General features: G+C 35.3%; 2 long non-coding RNA genes across 4 annotated transcripts in view; one reads left to right on the top strand and one right to left on the bottom strand.

Annotated features, from left to right (window-relative positions):
• The window catches only part of LOC118591000, a 54,359-nt gene extending 49,773 nt beyond the window's left edge, over positions 1-4,586 (bottom strand). For both annotated transcript variants that reach the window (XR_004945893.1, XR_004945894.1), the window contains exon 1: positions 4,459-4,586. This is a non-coding gene — a long non-coding RNA (uncharacterized LOC118591000). The remainder of the gene's footprint in view (positions 1-4,458) is intronic.
• Positions 1-8,232, top strand: part of LOC118590999 — a 226,002-nt gene extending 217,770 nt beyond the window's left edge. For both annotated transcript variants that reach the window (XR_004945891.1, XR_004945892.1), the window contains 2 exons: positions 6,564-6,617; positions 8,148-8,232. This is a non-coding gene — a long non-coding RNA (uncharacterized LOC118590999). The remainder of the gene's footprint in view (positions 1-6,563; positions 6,618-8,147) is intronic.
• The last annotated feature ends 14,879 nt before the right edge of the window (positions 8,233-23,111 follow it).

Below are 23,111 nucleotides of genomic sequence, written 5' to 3'. Positions count from 1 at the left end.
ATAATGCTTTTAAAACATGTATAACTCAGAAATAGTGCTATACTTCCAGTTTAAAAGTAGTAACAGGAAATTCATGGATGAGGCTCCAAGGAGGAACTATGGTCCTGCTCACTATGACGTTCTAGGAGGGACAAGGTAACCCACATGCAGGCCTGGGGCAGTCAGACCTGGGCTCCACAGAAAAAACATGGGCCAACTTGTGGCACCAGGCAGACAGGCACTATTATGATGAATAAATGTATGATGTGTTATGGTAAAGAGAGACAGAATGGTTAATGTACAGAGTAATACCTGAACAGGTGAATGAAGTGAGGAGTGGGCTTCAAGTATGAAGAGGTAGACAATAAAGAAGAATAGTGTAAGCAAAGATTCAAACATCTAAGGATCATCAGGGATTGTTACTCAGTTTATAGACTTTATGCCTAGTTTTCATGCAGTCCTAAAACAAACTTCAGTTTCAAGTAAATTGGACCTAGTTGTATAAGCCCTTATTCTCAGCACTCAGGAGGTGGAACCAGAAAATACACATGTTCAGTGTCAGACTGGGGAGATGGTTCAAGGTATGTTGAATTATTTTACTGTGGACGTGTGAAGACTGGAGCTCAGATTCCTCGAGCCCACATCAAAGGGAGGAGGGAATACACAGCCATGTGCAGTGACAGAGCTTGGAACGAACTAAATGAGGCAGAGGCATGCCTTGGTTACATGAAATACTGTCCCCCACGCCTGCCATCCCCAACACCTTAAAAAGCTAATTAAGCATTTTGGCCATCTTCTTTGGAGTCTCCAAGGTATGCATGAATGTTTTTCTAATGCATCAACAATGCTGCAAGAAGAAGCAAACTCTACATCCTTATCAGGCCTTGCCCCAAAGTCATCATCCTGTTAGTAACTGTGATGATAAAGCATAGTTACATTGTGAATTTGACATCATTGACAATCACAGTTCTAGGAAGATTGTCATGAACCTCACAAGTAGGTTGACCAAGGCCAGAGTGATCAGTCCCAGATTTGAAGTGCAGTTCAAAGAACCAGAAAAATTACAGAAAAATCTATTCTCATTCTCTCAGTTTGGTTTAATTTTACTGACAACTTCAACTGGCATCCTGGAACATGAACAAAGACTCAGAAGTCAAACAGCAGGAAAGAAATTCCTGGCATTCGATGTTTAGAGTTTTAAAACACAGAGTTAAATAAGAGGTTTCAGTGGACTCTGTGTTCCCACCAAACTCAAAGAAGCTAATTGGTAGGTATAGAACATGTGTATCTCTTACACTTCATTAAAAACATCAATAAAAGAGATAATATCCCTGTGGAATAATATTAGATCTAAGCCCACAGGATAGTCCTAACAGTGATATTGTATGACTTCAAAACTCCACTCTCACTAATAGACAAACAAACAAACAAATACCAACAACAAAAACACCAACTAAACAGACACTAAAGTGCTGTGGGATGTACTGTATGTTAAATGTGTTGCTCTGATTGTTTAGTAAATAAAACTCTGATTGGCCAGTAGCCAGACAGAAAGTATAGGCAGGACAAGGAGAGAAGAGAATTCTGGGAAGTGGAAGGCTGAGGCAGAGACGCTGCCTGCTGCAATGATGAGAAGCAAATGTTAAGATACTGATAAGCCACAAGCCATGTGGCAAGGTATAGATTTATAGAAATGGGTTAATTTAAGATAGAAGAATTATATAGCAAGATGGCTGCCATAGCCATACAATTTGTAAGCAATATAAGTCTCTGTGTGTTTACTCAGTAGGTCTAAGCAGCTGTGGGACTGGTGGGTAAGAGATTTGTCCTGACTGTAGGCCAGACAGGACCAGGAAAACTCTAGCAACACTGAAGTTCTCAATCAATGACACATCATAATAAAATGGACCTAATAGACATAGACACATCATCTTACCCAAACACTGAAGAATACACATTCTTCCCACAAGCCCATGAAATGTTATAATTTACTGCTGTATATTATTAGGACATAAAGCAAGTCTCATCAGAAACTATATAGAGAACTCTTTTCTTTTTCTCATTTTTGTATACATATGGGTCCTTACAAGAGAGCAGTGAAAAGTGAGTAAGTTATAAAAAAAAAAAAAAAAATTATTTTCTTAAATGTCTGGAATCTGGGAAGTCCCTGATAAATATTCTGGAAGATTCTGTAGACTCAACCTTCTCAGTGATTGGGGAATTTCTTCTATATTGATAAATTCTCTCATGGAAGAAGGTACAAAGGTTACTAATCCCACTCATGGGTGCAGCCCACATAAAAGTTTATGTTAGCCCAAATTTCCTGATTTTCATGCTATCACACTGGAGATTAGGCTTTAAAGCACATATTTTGAAGGAAAAACACATTCAAATTTAGGGTTGTTTTACCATGTTGTCTAACCAAAATTATCCCAGTATGTTAACAATAATTATGGTAGTATCACTTAAGCTTGTAAAGAATCTCTGGTTTTATTAATGGTAAGAGATGTGTATTATGAGGTAATACCTTTCTGTATGCTGTGAAAACATTTTGCTCTGATTGGTTGATAAATACAGCCATTTGGCCTATGCCAAGGCAGCTTAAAGTCAGGTGGAAAATCCAAACAGTTGAAGAGGAAGGAAAAAGACAGAGTAGAGAAGAAACTGCCAGTCACCACCATGAGAAGCAAGATGTAAAAGTACTGGTAAACCACAAGCCACATGGCAAAGTATAGATTTAGAGAAATGGGTTAATTTAAGATTTAAGAACTAAATAGCAAAGAAGCCTGCCATGACCTTAGTTTTAAAATAATTTAAGCCTGTCTATGTTTATTTGGGACCTAGTGGTTGTGGGATATGGGTGGGAGAGATTCTGCAGGACTGGAGAAAACTTCTGGCTACTTGTGTGTATGTATGTATGTGTGTATGTATGTGTGTGTGTGTGTGTGTGTGTGTGTGTGTGTGTGTGAGAGAGAGAGAGAGAGAGAGAGAGAGAGAGAGAGAGAGAGAGAGTTATTTATAATTTTTTCTCACTTATCATTTACAAATATTAAGAAATATCATGGTCATTGAAATTCAGAGAAAAATGATTTTTGTTAGTAAACTACCTAATCTAATCATATACCTCATGTAAACTCAAGGCTAAATATACATAAAAGGTATTCTAGATCATGATGAAATTTTAGTATAAGAAGTTAATCTATTCTGAGAATTTTGAGATGACTATATATATATAATCCAAAGGTTTTTTTTCATAATAATACATAAAATAAAATCAAACTTTATTGAATCTAACAGTTTTATTTGATATGGGTAGCAATTAAAGCAGCCACTTTCTCTGAAATTAAGTTCATTGCAAGACTCACCTTAACTAATATAAAATTTGGTACAGTCAGTGAGATGTTTGTATATTTACAGGTCCCCAAATTGCGAACCTACTCAGTTCTTCTGAGCCAAATCCAAATGGATCTAAAGAGTTTTCAATTTCATTGCATATCCTTCGTCATTGCCAGAGTTTTAAATTAAGAAGTAGTATCCATTTTAATGTTACATTCTGCTCAGAAAACCCATATCTCTCAAAGTAAATGTCACTTAATCTGCAGGATCCATTTTCACTTTATTCATGGTTATGGGATCACCTTCTGTTCCGAAGATTCCCAAGACTGGTGCAGCATAAGCATCACTGGGAAAGAGATGTACATCTCTTACAGATAGAATTATTTATGGATCTTTTGTTGGCATATAGGTCTAACATCTTCCAGGGACAGACACAAATCTCTATAATGCCCCAACATGAATAAATTTGCCTTTGATGTTCAAACTTAGCCGACAAACATATAAAAATCACAAATAATTGAACGATTCCCTGCTGATTTCACAGCTGTGTTGGAGGAGATGAAAACTGTGAATTACTGCAGCGATTGTCAGCAGGAACTACAGAGTATCACCCACATCCCTGAGTAAGACTCATTCGTAAATATGAGCTTGTGTTTATGCATGCAAAATAACTTTTATTCCATAAAACATTCTTCTTCAGGTGTAAAATGTCTTTCAGAAACCAGTCATAAAATCTTCAAAGGCCATGCTCTCTTATAGAATTGAACTAACAACATTGAATTAGCTTAAGTACACTGTTCTCTTTGCTATCAGGTCATGCATTCACAATTGCTTATGCTTCTCTCTCAAATACTATTCTCATACTGATTTGGATATTAAGGAGAATATGTATTTTGGGAGAATTATGATAAGAAACAATTTTATATGTTTTTATAACTCTATTTAATTGACATTAACTGATGCTAATGCTAATGCTATACTAGACATGGGAATTTTCAAAACAGAAGCAGGTCCCATGATAGTGACTGAACTGAAAATAAATCCTATAAATTAATTAGGCATCTTCTTTAAAAAAAAATGAACCGAGGCCAGTCAGATGGCTAGGAGCTTAAAGGCACTAACTACCACACCATCGTGACCTACCTTAAATTCCTGGGATGCACATGATGGCAGAAAGAAATGAATGTGGAAAGTTGTCTTCTTACCTCAGCCCAGTCACCACAGTATGCACAGCTTGTCAGTGTGCATCTTGGTTGTGCTTTCACATCTAAATGCACGCCTTGCCACCTGCACACATGCACGCATGCACACACACACACACACACACACACACACACACACACACACACAATACTTGTACAGCATACACACAAGCAATTTTTAAAATGAAGTTATTTAATGTTCAATTTATTTGCTGACATTCAGACATTACCTTTAATCTTAACTGAGCTATAGGGGCTGAAGAGATGGCTAATGGCTGAGTGCTGGCTGCTCTTAAAAAGGACAGGATTTGGTTCTCAGTGTCCCTTCTGTAACTCCAGCTCCAGGAGGTTCATCACTCTCTTCTAACCAGGGAAATCATCAAAAATGCACAACAACACACCCATACTCAGGACAAAATTATTTTCAAAAGGCAATAAAATTAAAGATTTGCAGAACTTTGGAAAATTTTGGCATTAGTTATCCTTCCTATGCTCTGTTATACCGAAGTGTTTTAGCTGGATTATTGGAAAATATTCCCAAATGCATTTGTCATTTGGAACAATATGAAAAATATGGGGAAATACAAAAAAGGAGGAAAAATATCATATATTGGTGAAATTTTTAAGGCCACTCCATGCAGTGGGTGCCAGATATTGGTGAAATTATTAAGGCCACTCCACCTAGTTAAAAGAGAGGTTTATTTTGTGGGGTAACTTACAAATGAAGGGATAGGTTGCAGGGTCTGGGAAAGGTATGGCACAGTCCAGCAGTGTTCTCTGGATAACTCTGCTTGGTCTACCTCCAGCATCCAGGGTCCTGGAACCAAGAGAAGTCTCTCCTCTTGATCCTGGGTCTTCGCTTCCTCCCTCAGCCCTGCCTTGTAGGTGTGACCATTACTGAAGCCTCAGTGGGGGTTGGAACTTTCAGGCCAAGGCTGGAATGGCTACCCACTACAATCATATTTTATCTTACTACTTCTTATGGCCAGCTGAGTGGAATCTACATATTTTTACATTAGCTTTCTTCAATTTATGAATAAAAACATGATCCAACAAATACCATATTTAATCAATGGGGATTAATAACAACTGAGAATAAATTAAGAATGAAGTAGTTTTCTCTCAGAAATCTTGAGGCACATAGGGGAGTTTATGTCTGTAGCTCAAGGAATGGAGACTTTGGTGCCATACTCACATTTGTTAATTTCCCTCAGTCCATCGTTTCATAAACATGTGGTTAAATATTTGAAAAACCATAGAAGAGTCTACAAATTATAATGTTATAATGTTATTAGAAGCAAGAATCACAGTTCCATTCTGTGGAAGGGTCAACATATTTTGGTCAGTGAGTTAAATGGGAATGGTCATTAAAAGTCAATATTTCCAACAGATGGTCTCATGTTTCATCCCTTCTCTCTCATTTATTTACTGTTTTACATATAAAATACTGACATCTTGAAGAATTAGACCAGACCATGAGTGATGCCTACATTAAGAGATATGAGGATGCTAAAAAAGGAAGAATCTCAGATTCTCGGGGTAAAGGAGGCCTAATCTAAGGTGGCTCTACTAATTTTTGTCTTTCCTCACTTACATGAATGAATAATAAACTTCACTTCGGTAATACTTATTTCAGACATCCTTGTATGTTTGACAGTCATTTTTAACCATATGACAGAAATAATTTCTAGGAAATGCAATGGGTACATTTTTTCCTGTCTACTCAAAGTTTTATATCATTGAATAAATATTTCTTCAGATTCCCATCTTCAATTTCCAGAAAAATGAAATCTCTATCATTAAAAATAATTATTTACTGTAATTCCAGAGTAAAAATCTTTTTGTGCTCTGAAAATAGCTAATCTCTATCTTCTATTTGTTTTGTTTTGTTTGTAAGTTTTGTTAACTCATTTTTAAGCTTTGCATGTATTTTATGGTCCATTATGATAACTGTTACTATTCACCCTATTATATCTGCTTTCTTCTCCATTTTCTTTACCACACAGGTCTCCTGCCCACATTCATATCTTTTTTTTTTTTTTTTAGTGACCCAACGAGTTTCTATGTGGCCCAGGGTTTGAAGCTATCCATGGAAGACTGGTAGGTTGATGATGGAGGATAGAACTAAAACAATGACTGCCTCTTCTCCAGATCCCATCAGCAGACAAACTCAGGAATATATGGCAGAAAATAAGTAAAAAACAACTGTGTATCTATTTTTATATGACATTGTCTAAGACAATCAGTGTAGTGAACTATTGGGTTTTAAAAAAACACAGAAAGGCCAGGCGATGGAGGTGCACACCTTTAATCCCAGCACTCGGGAGGTAGAGCCAGGTGAATCTCTGTGAGTTTGAGGCCAGCCTGGGCTACCAAGTGAGTTCCAGGAAAGGTGCAACGCTACACAGAGAAACCCTGTCTCGAAAAAAACAAAAAAAAAATGAAAAAAAGAAGAAAAGAAAAAGTAGACAATGTTTGAAAATATATATGTAGCTCTCTCAGCAGTGAAATAACCCCACTAAATTAACTAAAATTAAATTTCATGAAAAAGGCAAATGTTTATAGGATAAATATATCTTTCAAAAAATGTTTAGTTTGAAAACAAATTAAAATAATCACTAAATGGATTGAAGAAAATAGAAGACATTAAATATTTTGTCATAAAGTCACAGAGTACTCAGCCTTCATACCATTTATAACTATATTTTACAAATACACTCATGTATCACAATAAAATTTTGAAAATAAAAGAGAGTTCCTATGCATTTCAGTTTTGTTTATTATTAACTGGTTAGTTGCCTTATATATTTGTCTTAAAAATCTCATACTGCGCTGGAAGGTGGTGATGCATGCCTTTAATCCCAGCACTTGGCAGGCAGAGCCAGGAAGATCTCTGTGAGTTCCAGGCCAGCCTGTGCTACCAAGGGAGTCCCAGGAAAGGCGCAAAGCTATACAGAGAAACCCTGTCTTGAAAAAAAATTTCATACTGCTTAACTATTAAAAATAACGGTATCCTACTATATTTGTGTTTGATGTGTCTAATATTTTTCCTCTTCCCAAGTCCCATGCAGATTACCACATTGAATTGAATTACCATCATGTTTCTGATGGCTGTTTCTGTTTGCCAAAGTTATTTGGGCTCTTCTTATTTCACATCACTGGAAAATTTATTTCTTTTTAAGATATAATTCTGTAAATTTATATTACATGGTTTCAGGTGCCTGAGTAGAACAGAATATGGTGGAGCAGCCCTGGAGTTGGAGTTATAGGCAGTTATAGGGTACCCAGTTCAGGTCCTGGCATGTAGGCTTCAGGACTCTGAAGGAGTAGCAAATGCTCTCTCAACCAGAGTCATCTCTCTGCTCTCCACTGGGCATCTGATAGTAACCACACTCAAGTATACTCTAACCAGGATTTGAATAGAGTTTATTTGATGTTTGCATCTTGAGTAAGCTGGGGCCATGCTTTTAGAAAGGAAGCATGTAAGTTAAAAGGGACACAATAGTCACAGCTTCTAAAGATTGTCTACTAGCAACACAAGAAATTAAGCTGATGTTAGCTTGGTATCCAGTCTAAGATAATACTTATCATACTTCTTGACTTGTAATTTCTCTTTTTCATCCTTTTCAGGTCCCAGTGTCCTCTGAAATGAAGATACTCTATGAATCTAGCAGTTAAGTATGGGAGAATCATGGGGTCATATTATCTACACTAATTATTTATAATGATTTTATTTTCAGAGTTTAAAAATAAAATACAAATTTTAAGAATAATAAATGGTACAGAATTGATTGTATTTCTTTTTGAAATAATTTTTATAACATTTATTAACAATAGATACAATCAATAACAACAACAATGCAGAAATATGTACATTTTCATACACCTTAAAAATATCACCATTGTATTTGGGAAAAAATATGCATTGAAGAGCTATCTTGTTTGAAGTGAATCTTAATTAGAATGTAATGATATATCCTCACAATTTACTACTATAGTTTCAACTGAGATAGCAAGAACCACATTTCATACAGTTCAAAATAACTTCCCAGTGCCCACCTGCACTGCACCTGTGAAACCAGCTGGGGTTTGTTTATTCTCTAGATTTAAGGCCAGACTTCCCAGTCAATGCATCATTAATTTCAAATTTTATAATGTCATTCTCTTAGGTTCTCCACCCCATTGCTTTGGAATTGATGGAGAATAATTGAGCAAAATTATCCGTCCTATCCAAGGATGTTGAAAACAGGAAGGGTTTTTTATGTAACACATAAACGGGAAAAAAAAAATCTAGAAATCTTACTGAAATGGAAAGGCAGAGAAATAATTGATATTTCACGTCATAAATGAGTGTGTTTGTCAATCCCTCCATAGTTTAGATTAGGTGGAGTATTTACTGTGCAGCTGTTCAGCCTGCCTACTCTCTCCCAGGATCTGTACTGATGGAAGTGTATTAACCTGGTTATCAAACCTCTAAGAAAATTCCCCTCTTGCATTTGATGCTATGAAAACTCATAAATAGTAATAAACATGTGATCATTTTTTGATTACTAAATAAACTCTAGGGTGTGAAATATATCTATTCCTTGTTGTGTGTTTGTAAGGGGGTGTCATGCCAAGGTCTGCATGTACAGGTGAAAGGGCAACTTTTAGGCACCGACTCTCTCTTTCTACTGTGTGGATTCCTAAGATGGATCACAGTTCTTGAGACCTGCGATAAGCACCTTTATCAACTGAGTCTTCTTCCTAGCCCTAGGTTCTTTTTTGTTGCAGATGCAGTTATTTCTGTATTAGTGATGCAAACCACTTCTTTCTTCCTATGCAAATACACTGAAACTCATTAGTGTATTAAAAATTACTTACTGCAACTATTCACTAGGGACTATTTATTTGATTCATTTGGGTAGAATTATATCTTTTCATTACTGTTTGCACAGAGACTACTGCCAAGCCAGAGCTGAAACTTTGGGATTGTTAGGGGTGTTTTGGTACCTGTTCCCTCTTTGAAATAGTTATTGGCTTCTAAATTCTCCCACATTTAAAAGTCACAATTGTTGTTATAATTATAGAAAAATATTCTCATACTTTTTATTCTTTACAGAACACATTTTGTATATGAAATATAGTTTTTCTGAATACTGAGAGTTTGTCATTCACATTACAACACCCTTGATAAATTCCCACCATTTTTCAGCTCTCTCTAGGTTCAAAAAGTGATACGGATGCCTGTTGACCTTGTTCAGAGAGGCTTTATTTGTGATTAAATAGGAAAGGACAATGATTTGTGAAGGTAAACTCATTACTCTAAGCAAGTCCTGACCGAGTTCCAAGAGTGCTGCTAAACTGAGAAAGAAGTGAGTCAACAGTAATGGAAATCTGTCTTAATACTTAATACCTTTTTTCTTTAATCAGAAAGTAATGGTAAAATGCGGATGCACCCCCAGCCTTCTCTCTTTGTTCATTTTGACTCTCCTTTCACCCACTGTATCATAACTGCAGTTTCCCCGCCCTCCGTTTCTTCCAGTCCACCTCTCCCCTTCCCCTCTCTCCCAGATCAACTCTCCTCCTCAGTTTCCTTTTAGAAAAGAGCAGACCTCCCAGGGAAATCAATGGAACACTTCATAACATGTTACAATAACACTAGGCACAAACCCTCAAGTTAGAGCTGGTTGAGGCAGCCCTGTAGAATGAAAAAGTCCCAAGAGCAGGCAAAAGAGTCAAAAATACCTCTCTCTACTCCCACTGTTAGGATTCATATAAAAACAACAACAACAACAACAAAACACCTCATTCCAAGTTAACAACCATAACATACATAACATATATAGCACAGACCCATGCTGACCCTGTGATTTTCACTTCAATCTCTTGAGCCCCTGAGAGCCCTGCTTAGTTGATACTGCGGACCATCTTCTCCTAGTGTCTTCAACCCCTCTGGGTCCTACAACTTTTTACTTCCCTTCTTCTGTAGAATTTTCCAAGTTCCAAGGGGAGGGACCCATTAGAGATCTCCAATTTGAGCTCTCTTTCTGCCTAATGTCTGGCTGTGGGTCTCTGTATCTGCTACCATCATCTGCTGAAGGAAGCCTCTCTTAGGATGATTGAAGTAGGTACCGAATTATGAGTATGGTAAAATATCATTAGGAACCATTTAATTGATTTTTTTTTTCTATTTTATGTCTCTGGGCTATCCAGCCTCAGGTTCCCATTTGTCCAAACAGTGTTCGGCATGGGCTCCATCATGTGGCATGGGCCTCATTTCAGACTAATCATTGCTTGGCCACTATCATAAGTTCTGCACCTGCATTGCCCCAGCATATCTTTCAAGAAAGGAAGATAATAGGTAGAAGGTTTTGTTGCTGGATTGGTGTCCTACTTCAAACCACTGGAAGTTACCTGGGTACAGAAGATGGTTGGTACATGATCCATATCCTGCATTATTAGGAGTCCTCGATAGGGTCACCCTTGTAGAATTCTGAGTGTTTCTAGTGCACTAGCTTTCCACATTGCTCCTACCCCAAATATATCCCAGTTTTATTCATGTCTCCATAAACTTTCCCCCTCTAACCCCTCTCCAGCTGGTCCCTCTTGCCCATCCCCAATTGCCCCCAGTACATCCAAAAAATAAATTTCCCTTTGCCAGGGAACTCCACACATTCCCCCACCCCTTGAGCCCTCCTTGTTACATAGCTTTTCTGGGTCTAGGTTACCTCATTCAGGATAATTTTTTCAAGTTCCAGCTATTTGACTGCTAATTTCATGGTATCTTTTTATTAACAGCTTGGTGATATTACTTACTTTTGGTAATATCTATGCCTTCACTAACAATTTCATTTCTTTAATAAATTATCCCTTTGATTTCATTTAGTTATTACTTGTTGAGCACAGATAATTCTTAAAGTGCATACACACCACGCACTTGTGGAGAGATGGAAATTTAAATATATCAATACATATTTTTCCTCATTATATAGTTGTTTTTTTTTTTGTTCCTTCAAAAATACTGCTTTCAAACACTGCACTATAGAGTGTGGAGAGGGACTCACTGATTGAAAATAAATCTCTAGTTATATAGATTGACTGAAAAAAAGGTTAATATAAACTGGAAAAGCAAAAAGGATGCAGTAAGTTTATTACCTTAGTTTTACTTAATTCAGAAGAAAGGAGGTAACATGTAGCTGAGAATTTTCCAAAACATCCTGAAGATACGTGTTCACAGATTCAAAAACTTCAATGGTTCCTATGAAGAATGAATTCTCAAATGAAAAAAAGATAATTAGGAAAATGAAATGTAGACAACCAAAACTCCTGAAACATTCCAATGAATGTCATAAACTATTTAAATGAGTTGTATTAACCTTCCAAAAACAATGATAGTCTGAGACAGACCAATGTCATCAATGTGCTAAAAAAAAAATCAAGAGATGAATTTAAAATCTGTATGCAACAAAAAATTCTTCATAATTTTAAGATGATATTTAGTCAAATGAAAAAAATTTTAATAATTACTTAAAAGTAAAGATATAAGAAGGCACTTCTAGGAGAAGAAAAGATATGTAATATGAAATACAAACAAGAAGTAATAAGAAAGGCAGAAAATGGTGATGGAAAGAATGTATTACCTTATTAATGTAGGAATAAGAAACTATCATTTCATTGTAATAAACAGTAACACAGCATAATCTACAACCATGAGTTAAGAAGGACACTGTGAGAAATAAACTGTACCAATACTGGCCATTAACATGACATTTAAAACATTCATAGTTTAAATTTTATTGTGCTTTATTCAATAATATTTTAAGTTGATAAAAATATTTCATAACATTTTGAACTAATTTAACCATGTGGAAAGCAAATTACAAAATTAGATTTGTTTGCAAAATATTAATAAATATATTAAAATAAAGGAATATGGTTTCCAGCTGACATTGACTCATAGAGATTTTTTAAAAATCACAATAGTAAATGATGAATGGGTCAAAGAATAAAACAACAACAACAACAACATTAACCTAGAAGTAGATGAATATAAAAACACAACATATCAAACATTCTGGGACACATTGAAAACAGCCCAGACAGAAATATTGATATGTCTAAATATTTCCATTGGAAAAAAAAAGAAAAGAAAAAAGAAAACGGTGCACAAATAAATTACTTAGAGATACAAATATGGTTTCTGTTGCAATGGTCCCTCTTCATTTCTGCCCCCTTGTAATGTAGCAGGAACCTTACCAGGTCTTATCAATAAAATCAAACCTGAGGCCAGTTATTGGGGTGAACTCTGGAAGATCAGAGAAGCAGAACAAGCCACAGCTACCTCACCTCACCAGTTCCTCAGCTGGTCTTCTTTTCTCAGACTGCAAGCATCTGAGTCCTCATCCACATGAATCTCAGCTGAACTGTACTGCTCAAAAGCCTAAAAGCTTAACCAGCCAAATGCTTAACCAGCCAAATGCTTCTAGTTTCTGGTCCTCACGCCTTATATATCTTTCTACTTTCAGCAGTAACTCCCTGGGATTAAAGGCTGGATTTCTGGGATTAAAGGCATGTTGCTTGGCTGTTTCTAATTTGGCCTTGAACTCAGAAATCCAGAGGTATTTCTGTCTCTGAAATGCTAGGATTAAAGGCACGTGTTACCACTGCCTATCCTCATGTTTAATATTGTTGCCGTCCTGATCTCTGACCCCAGATAAGTTTATTTTAGGGAACACACAATATTTCTGGGAACATAATACCACCACACTTGTGTAATTTCCTTATGTATTTTGGTTTTGTGGACTAGATTCTGTAGACCTGTTTATCCTCTCACAGAACCACCTCTTAGAGCTGTTAATTCTTTACTTGTTTTCATTTTCTACTCTATTGATATCTGCTTTTCTCTTATTATTCCTTCCCATTTACTGGATTTTGGTTCCATTTGTCCTCATTTATCGAACTCTTAATTTGATCATATAACTATACAAGTTATGAAAGACCATTTCACAAATATTAATGGGAAAATCAATTTTAAAATTAAATCTTAAATGGAAAATTGAGAGTAAACAGAAGCATATAAAGTTTCCACAATAGGATCTGTTAGTAAGGACAGATTTTCCATATCTCGGCATTTAAAATGTGTTCTATGAAAGTTAAACTGACAAATGTGTTATAATGAGAGTGACAGGATGCTAGGCTGCCAGATCCATTGTGCTTATTAAAAATGATTTCATGAAAATAAAGATATGTATAGAGAAAAATAGGCACTAATTCATGCACAGGCAAAAAGAGGTGTAGAATCAGATAATCTTGTTTTTCACATGTTGACTTCCTTTGAACAGCAAAATCTAGGAAAACTGTCTAAGGATGTGACTTGAACATTACCAGTGTGTTATAATTTACATGCACAAAAATTTACATAAAGACAGTACATTTAAAGGAAGTGAAGTGAGGTCAAAATACATTTAGTTATTAATGAGAAAACTTAGAAAACATGATACACGATGCATTTATATGCTATTTGTATGTAAGGAGATAATTTAGTATTGACTTTTATAGAAAAGAAAGGAATAAAATTACTAAATTTAGTATCTGTGTTTCCATAGCAAACACAATTGAAAAAAATCAAAATGCCAGTATTTTATCACTGAAACCTGACATATTTGTAGCTCATGGACTTTATTGTTCACTGTGGAACATAGTGAGTGACTAGAACATATTAATGAAAAATTTTAAGTATTTTTTCATTTTATAAACCAATCCTAGTTCCTCATCACTCCCTTCTCCTGGCACCTTCTTCCCCACCCCAACTCCATCCTCTCCTCAGGAAGGGTAAGGCCTCCCTTGAGTAGTCACAAATTTTGGTGCTATTTCCTATTAATATATTTCATGACAAAGAACAGTTTGGAAAATAAGACTATGACAGACTAAATTTGCAAGATAATACATATATTTTCCCTTTCTTTATATTAAGAGGTTTTCTATTCATTTTACATATCAACCACAGATTACCTGTCCTCCCTCCTCCCACCCACCATGGAAATTCATGAAGGCATATATATTTTATTATTCTGTCACTACAACACGATGTATGATTTGAGAAATCTTAGAAACATTTTAAACTATAGCCTATTTAAAATGTAATCTTCATTTATACTTAAAGTTTTAAGATGTTTATTTCTAAAATCACACATTGATATGGTACTATGAAGAAATACACTATTAGTCAAATACATCAGAAGTTTTATATTACATGGTCTGTTTGAATTTCAGGAAATTTTAACTTCCATTTTGATTTATACATTAATTTTCATGGTGTGTATAATATTTTGACAATTATTAGATTAGCTAGTAAAGATGACTGCCAAGCAAACTTCATATATCCCTCATAATCCTTCATTATTACAGTGACAATGAAATGTTCATGAAAAAAATGTGTTAAGAGAGCAACCAGGCAGCTGAAGGGAAGCAACATCCAAAGATCTCATTACATTTTGTGTTAGGATGCTTGCTTTGGGGCTCATTGGATACACACATGGCCTCTACTCTGCCTTTATTATAGTCATAAAGAGCTGCTGAACCTCATAAAAAGTAGCTGATGGATTTGTAAAAGATATGACAGCTTGTTCAAACAGGTTTCTACTGAGCCTTCTAAGAAAAATTTCATTCTGAAGCATAGCTTGGAGGCATTTATGTTATAAATGTCTACTTTGTCACTGTAAATTGAATATTTCACCTGTCAACAGACTATCAAAAAGGGACCTGTTCTCTTTCGCTTCTCACTCAATACTACTTAGCATTGAAACTAGGAAGGATAAGATTTTGATAGTCATAGGATTAGCAGCATCTCTTTCTGGTATGAAAACATATGCACACATACATACATGCATATATACATATATACACACACAAAGTACAAGTTAGATAACATTGCAAATTTATTTGTTTGCCTGAATTGAAGATTATATGTACTTAAACATAGTGCAGAAGGAGCAACCATCTTTATGAACAAAATTAAGTGGTGTTTAACTGTCTGGTGATAATCTAAGAAGAATGAAATCTTCACACTCTACAAATGAATAGAGGGTTCCCTTAAGTGTTATGATGTTTGCTATGGACTAATATTTATTTAGCCTGCAATATGTGACAGAGATTATTAAATTAGTTTTCAAGACAAAAATCTATCCTTTCTGTGAAATTGAATAGCAACAAGAACTTGGGTGTGGTTTTAAAAATTTTTTAAATTTTAAAAATTCAAACTCAACACTGGACAGGATACATAAGATGATATTTGTATGAATGAAGTAATTTAAGTATGTGTCAATAATAGAGAGTTCAGAAACAGAAAAGAGAAAATTCAGACAGGCAAAAGGACAAAGACAAAGCCAGAAAGACTGGCAAAATTTCTAAGCAGCCCAGTGAAGAAAATACAACAAATGTACTGTCTTCCTACAGTATCAAACAGTAGGATCAACGTCTTCCTGTCTCTATTTCATCACCTCTTTTTCTTGAATCATAATGACATTCACATTGAGAAGTGGCTATTAGTGTAATAGTGCATTAGAACCTTTGGGCAACTAAAAAAAAATCTAAAATTTTAACCTATATAGAATAAAAATCCAGTTTTAAGAAGAAAAGAAGAGCAGAAAATCTTATTAAAATATAAACCTCTTCATTCATCCCATTTAGCAAATGTATCTATCTGTGTGGTTATAACCATATATGAGGGTAAGTGGAAAAAGACTGGATGTGTGTTTATAATAGTCTAACTTCATTGAAGATAAGATTCATTGGACTTCTGATTGTTATATTATTTTTTTTTTCGAGACAGGGTTTCTGTATGTAGCTTTGCACCTTTCCTGGAACTTGCATTGTAGACCAGGCTAACCTCAAACTCACAGAGATCTGCCTGCCTCTTCCTCTGGAGTGCTGGGATTAAAGGGGTGTGCCTCTACTGCCCGTTTTGTTATGTTAATTAAGTCACTTCAAAATAGACACTTTTTATTGTGTTTCAGTTCACTTCTATTTTAATAAAATCATAACTTGATATGTTTTAAATGTAATTTCTGTTTAAAGAACAATGTTTTCTATTATGAACGGAGTTCAAATACCCACTAAATTAATGATTTTCTAATGTAAGGTAAGCTTTTCATAAACAAAAGATGCTCTGAGAATAAATAAGTACCAGTGAATTCATTCTAAGTATCTTATATGACCAAAATGAATATGTTCCCAAAGGCTCACCTTGGTTTCTGCCAAACAATAACTCACAATTGATGAAAATATGTAATCAATGTTTACATGAAGACATAAAGCTCAAACATTGAACTTCTCAAGTGGAAGGTATATTATAAAGCAACGTTGATATTCATTTCACAATGCTTTGTAGTTAACAACTCAGATTGACAGTAATATGGTAGAATTAAATCCTGATACCAACCTCAAAACCAACCAGGTCAGCTCTCCACAACTAACTGGAGGTTGGTGGCTGCATTATCATTGTTCATCAGCGAATCCCATCAAAATAAGGCAGGAATGCTGAGAAAGATTTTGCCTTCTTTTTTGTCGCCTGACAGACATTCCATAAACTATAAATCCATTACAAATGTCTAGTCTATCTAGAATTTATACACTCCAGGGAGAGAATCAAAATCAAGATTTTTGTTTTGGAAGTAAAGTTGAACCCCAGTAATGTATTCTGTACTAAGCTAAAATAATTAGTTTTGTAAATATATTTAGAAGACAGTATTAGCAGCTTAGTTTTAGAAGAGTTCATGTTTAATTCAAACCACTTAATGATAAAGAATAAAGTACTCTATAATCTTCAGGAGGTAGGTAACATCTTGACAGTTTCCTAAATTGTTTTACTATTATTATTGCTGTTCAGTAGCAATTTGAGGCTGTCAAAATAAGTATTTAAAAATTTAGATTAAACACATGGAATTATTGGTACTCTCAGGTTTTGTAGTGTGTGTGTGTGTGTGTGTGTGTGTGTGTGTGTGTGTGTGTGGTGTTTACAATTGTTAAGGACTAATTTTGACATGTGGTCTTCCTCATTCATTTGCAGTCTTGAGTTTTGAGACAGAGTCTGCTACTGAACTTGGAGATCCTCATTTGGCTAGATTGGCCTGAGCCTCCAGGTTCTTCCTACAATTCTCTCTTTAATGCTTGGGTTACAGATGTACATCATCACACTATACTTTGAATGTGTACCTTGCTGTACAAGTTGGAGGAAATGTGCTACTGTGGGGCGGGCTTTGAGGTTTCCAATGCTCAGGATACTGCCCACTGAGACAGGTGACTTCCTGTTGATTGCAACATGTTGCTCTCTCAGCTCCAGCAGCATGTCTTCTTGCACACCGCCATGCTCCCTGTCATGATGATAATGGACTGAACCTCTGAAACTGTAAGTGAGCCCCTTCCACTAAATGTTTTCAATTATATACCATCTTCCCAGCTCCTCTAATAACTTATTTAACACACATATATTTTCATATATGTATTGCAAACATACTTACCTTTATAAATTTGAGTAATGTCTGTATCACAAATAGCTTTCTGTATCCTGTAAATCATCTCCTTTAGTATCATAAGTTTTGTTTTCTTTTCATTTGTTTTGATGGAGAATCACATTGTCTTTCTATATTATGTAGTCATGCCTTTAAAAACTGAGAAAGGAAACTAGCAGTATCACAGAGTAAATTAATATGGACGTTTGTAAGAAAACAAAGAAATAACTTACAAAACCCTTTTCCTTGTTTGTCTTAAAATTAACTGGATGGGGTTGGGGATTTAGCTCAGTGGTAGAGCGCTTGCCTAGCAAGCACAAGACTCTGGGTACCTTCCTCAGATGCAAAAAACAACAACAACAACAACAACAACAACAAAACAAAAACAAAAAAAACAAAAAACAAAAAACAAAAAACAAAACAAAAACAAACAAAAAAAACCCAACTGGAATACATTTTGATACTTTAATTTTTTTTAAACTTGAGCTCTAGAGATGCCTCAACAGTTAAGAGCACCGACTATTCTACAAGGAGACCAGTGTTGATTCCATTCACATAAGCAACTCACAACAATCTGTAACCCCAGTTCCATGGGATCTGATGCTCTGCTGTATCCTTCATAGGTAATGTACTCATGTGGTGCACAGATATGTATGCAAGTAAACCATCCATACACATAAACTGAAAATAAGTATTGATTTAAAATGTAAAATTTTGAAATAATTAAGTAAATATTTTATTATTATGGTTTGTGTGAGTGGTTGTGTTCATTGTGTGAAATATGAACTGTTTTTCTTAAACAAATATATCTGAAGAAATCATATAGAAATACTTATCCAAATTATCACCCGTATCATTAATGAGTGTGAGAGAAAAGTTTTCTCACTGGAGGAAGTTTTGAATATTTCAAATAACAGAAAAATTATATTTATATAAAAACATCCATTTAATATCAATATTCCTCCTTGTTAACTAGAAAACAACTGATAACACAAAAAAATATCATTTAATATCATGGAGCTTTGACAAAGTAGTTGAAACCAGTTAAGAAATATGAACCTTGTTCTTCACTTTCCAAGTAACTCAAGGTATCATGGTCCAAAAGTATAGATACTGGTCCCGAATTTAATTGATAGTAAAAAAAAAAAAAATCTTTTCATGAAATCTGATTACATCAGGTAAAACCAAGTATCTTCAAATTCTAGTATAACATACTTTTATTTTGTTAGGAAATTAAATATTTTTTATAAATAACAAAATGAACAAATGACAACCAACCATTTACAAAAGTAATGTAATTTGGGAGAGCTTTGGATCTCATTTTCTAAGCCTTTCTTGATTCTTTTTCATCACTGTACAGTTCAGATCATTTGTTACCTTAAAGGAGAAAGCTCCAGAGACAGCTTCTTAGGAATACTTCTGGAAAGATCTTTGAGGTCAAAAGAGTGATTTAACCTCAAAGACCAGCCAAAATTCTGGAGAGTGGAGAAGAAGAAAAATACAATTTAATTTCTAGGACATTCAGCAGCTAGGGATTTTAACAGCTATAGGCCACCACATGATTTGTGTTGTAATAACCAGTCATGACAGCCACATATTTTTAAAACTACATTTAGAAGTGCTTCATATAAAATCTTTTAAATATACTCTATAGATACTTGTGTTGCAATTTTGGTATATGAATACACATATTCTCAAGAATGGTGGTTCAAAAATTGATGAAGAAACTGCTGTGGAAATCGCTCTGTATAAATAAAATGCTGTTTGGCCAGTGGCCAGGCAGGAAGTATAGGCGGGACAAGAGAGAAGAGAATTATGGGAGGTGGAATGTACGTGTGTGTGTGTGTGTGTGTGTGTGTGTGTGTGTGTGTGTGTGTGTAGTGCTATTTAATTTGTAGTAGTGGATCCTAATCTCTTATGCACATAGCAGGCTGTAGACTTTTCTGACAAGCACCAATTCCTCACTTGTATGCACTAACTAAAAGCCAGATGAAGCATTGAATTTATGCTACTATTTTCTATAAGTATCCTTTACCAGACATTCGATTTGTGGTGAATATTAAGTTCTTAATTGTCCATTTAAACAGTCCAAGATATAAGGTTAGTTATCCTTTAGTTGTAAATTCTAGTTGATAAATTTCAAGCTTGAAGGAACAAAGAATAACTAACTATGGCACTCTACAACAGCTTTTAAAAAAGTACATGTCACAACTGTGCCTGAAGTTCTACAATGATTGCTTTAAACCTGGTGTCACTTTACATTGCTGCAACAGACAGAACCCTCTACACTAGGGTCACCATTAAAGTGGGGACAGCTCCACAGTGATACAAACTGAAGCTACCACTTATGAATATGGAGGCACGTGAGACCATTTCATAAGAAAAGATTGTCACTCAACTTAAGAGAACTTGTTTGGAGCTACCTGGAAGAGTCAGGAAGGAGAAAATGATTCAGAAGGCCATAGTTGATTAAGAATGGTAAAGCAACTCATAACTTCACTTGTTACTTAACTCTAAGGTTCATGTCAGTATTCTGAAAGTTGGCTGATATACGTAATTCCATCCAGAATTTATCAAATGTATTTCTATATTTCTCCATTAATTCCTTTTGATCTGTGGTTAAAGGGCTAGATTAAATTTATTTTCTTCACTTCATATCAATCCACTAGACTCCAACTTTGCACATATGAGTACTTCTATACAAATAAGTTACTGTTGAGTTTCATACCAAAAAAAAATTGTATTTGATTCCATGTGTTAAAAGTGAAATATATTATTTCAATGAATATATATGATTTTTTCCTTTAAGCAAAATTTTGCATGTTAATACATTGGCTTTCATTTCAAAATGAAGTAAAATGAAATTCCTATTTTCTTAAAGATAGCATATGTGCTTATTGTGTAGTACATAATATGCCACTACTCAATAATCATTGTGTGATATGATTGAACACTAAATTTTTCTTATTTTATGGCAAAGTACTAAGATGATATTTAGGCTGATGCATAGCTAGATGTAAAGAGACAATGGCCAATAGTTGATTATGCTATATGCTTTTATCTTTGGAGAAATAAGAAAATCATATATTACCAAATTACTTATTTGAACATGAAAACCACTATTAAACTTAGAACTTCCATGACTAAAATAAAATAGCATTAGAGTGCCATAGAATGTCTCTCTTTTAAATGCTCTTAATCACTCCAACATTCACATTTCAAATTTATGTAATATATGAAGAATATATATATATTTATTTGGTTAAAGTTGAGAAATACATAAGGTGTTTAGCCAAACATTCATATTATATAAGAGTAAACACACTGAATGAATAATATATAAATATAAGGAAAATGAAAATAATTATTGAGTGAAAATCTGAAGCTAATGAATAAGTCACTGTTGTTAATTATATAGAAAAGCAACTGAGACATAAAAACCAAAAGCTGCAGTGTCAATATATGTTGCCGCCTGATGCCTCAACACAGTCCTCAAATACCTGCCAATAAATATTAGGTTGCTGCTCTGAAATAGCTTTTAAGATGTCTCAAACATGTGGGACTAATGAACAAGAAATGAAGTTTAAAGAAAGATTTTTCATGTAATGAAATAATATAAGTACCAGGTCTTTAAAGAAGGTAAAGCAATTGATTAGTCTCAAGTTTAGTCCATCACCAGCATTGGTAGGAAGACCAAACAGTCCTAAGAAGAATTTCAATATAGTGCATGTATTTTTTTCATATTGCATTAGTATATATGATGATGTACTCACAAGTTATGTAAAAGTGTATTTTGAAACAATTTTCAACAGGTGACAATTTGCTTACTTAATTAGAAAAGAAACTTTCTATCATAGGTAGTTATAAGGCATATCCAGTATTCAGTTCTCATCTTCTTCACTGTATCTGCCATTTTGAGTAACTTAAACATTTTCATAATAATTAAAATGAGAAAGGCTTACATGTTGATTGTTGTCCAAGAATAGAACATTGTCATATAAAAATATGTATGTGTATGTTATTTTTTCTGAGACAGGGTTTTACTGTATAGGTCTTGTAAGCCTAGAATTCACTATATAGATCATGCTGGCCTAGACCTCACAGGGACCTGCCTGCCTCTGCTTCCTGAGAGGCTGAAGACATATGCCACTATTGTTGCATTTCCAAGATCCAGATGCAGAGACCCATAGCCAAACATTAGGCCAAGCTCGGAGAATCCTGCTGAAGAGAGGGAGGAAAGACTGCAGGAGCCAGAGGGGTCAAGGACATCACAAGAAAACCCACAAAAACAAAACTTTCCTACAATCTATCCTAACTGGAAGATGTGCTGGGGCAATGGAGATGCAGAACTTGTGGGAGTGGCCAAACAATGACTGGGGCAGTTTGAGGCCCATGCCACCAGAGAGGGCACACATTGGACACTGCCTGGCTGACCAGGAACTGGAGGATGGATAGCCCAGAGACATAGAATAGAAAAAAAATCAATAAAGTGATTCCTAATGATATTCTGCTATACTCTTGCCTAGTCAAATCATCATCAGAGAGGCTTCCTCTGGCAGCTTGTGGGTACAGATGCAGAGAGCCAGAACCAAACACTAGGAGGCGAGAGCCCAAATATAAGATCTCCATTCAGTCCATCCCCTTGAAACTCAGGAAACAACATGGAAGAGGGGGAGGAAGAATTGTAGGAGCTAGAGGGGGTACAGGATACTAGGAGAACATGGACCACATTATCAACTAAATAAGGTTCGTAGGGGCTAATAGAGAGGCAAGTGGCAATCATGGAGCCTGCGGGCATCTGTGCTACATCCTTTGCCTATATCTTAAGGTTGTGTAGCTTGATGATCTTCTGGGACTCCTACCAGTGTGAGTGGGTGTGTGTCTCACTCCTTCAGCTGCTTTAGGATACTTTTCTTCCTACCAGATTGCCTTGCCCAGCTTTAGCATGAGGGTTTGTGTCTGGATTTATTCTAACTTGTTATGTCATGTTTGGTTGATATCACTGGAAGGCCTTCTCCTTTCTGAAGAGAAAGAAAGGAGGAGTTGATCTAGGGGAGAAGGGAGGTGGGGTGCTGCAGTTGGGATGCAGAGTGTGAGAAAAGAA

The sequence above is a fragment of the Onychomys torridus genome, chromosome 9 (genome assembly GCF_903995425.1).
Source record: "Onychomys torridus chromosome 9, mOncTor1.1, whole genome shotgun sequence".
In the NCBI taxonomy this organism is placed as follows: domain Eukaryota; kingdom Metazoa; phylum Chordata; class Mammalia; order Rodentia; family Cricetidae; genus Onychomys; species Onychomys torridus.
This window is presented reverse-complemented; position numbering and strand designations above follow the sequence as displayed.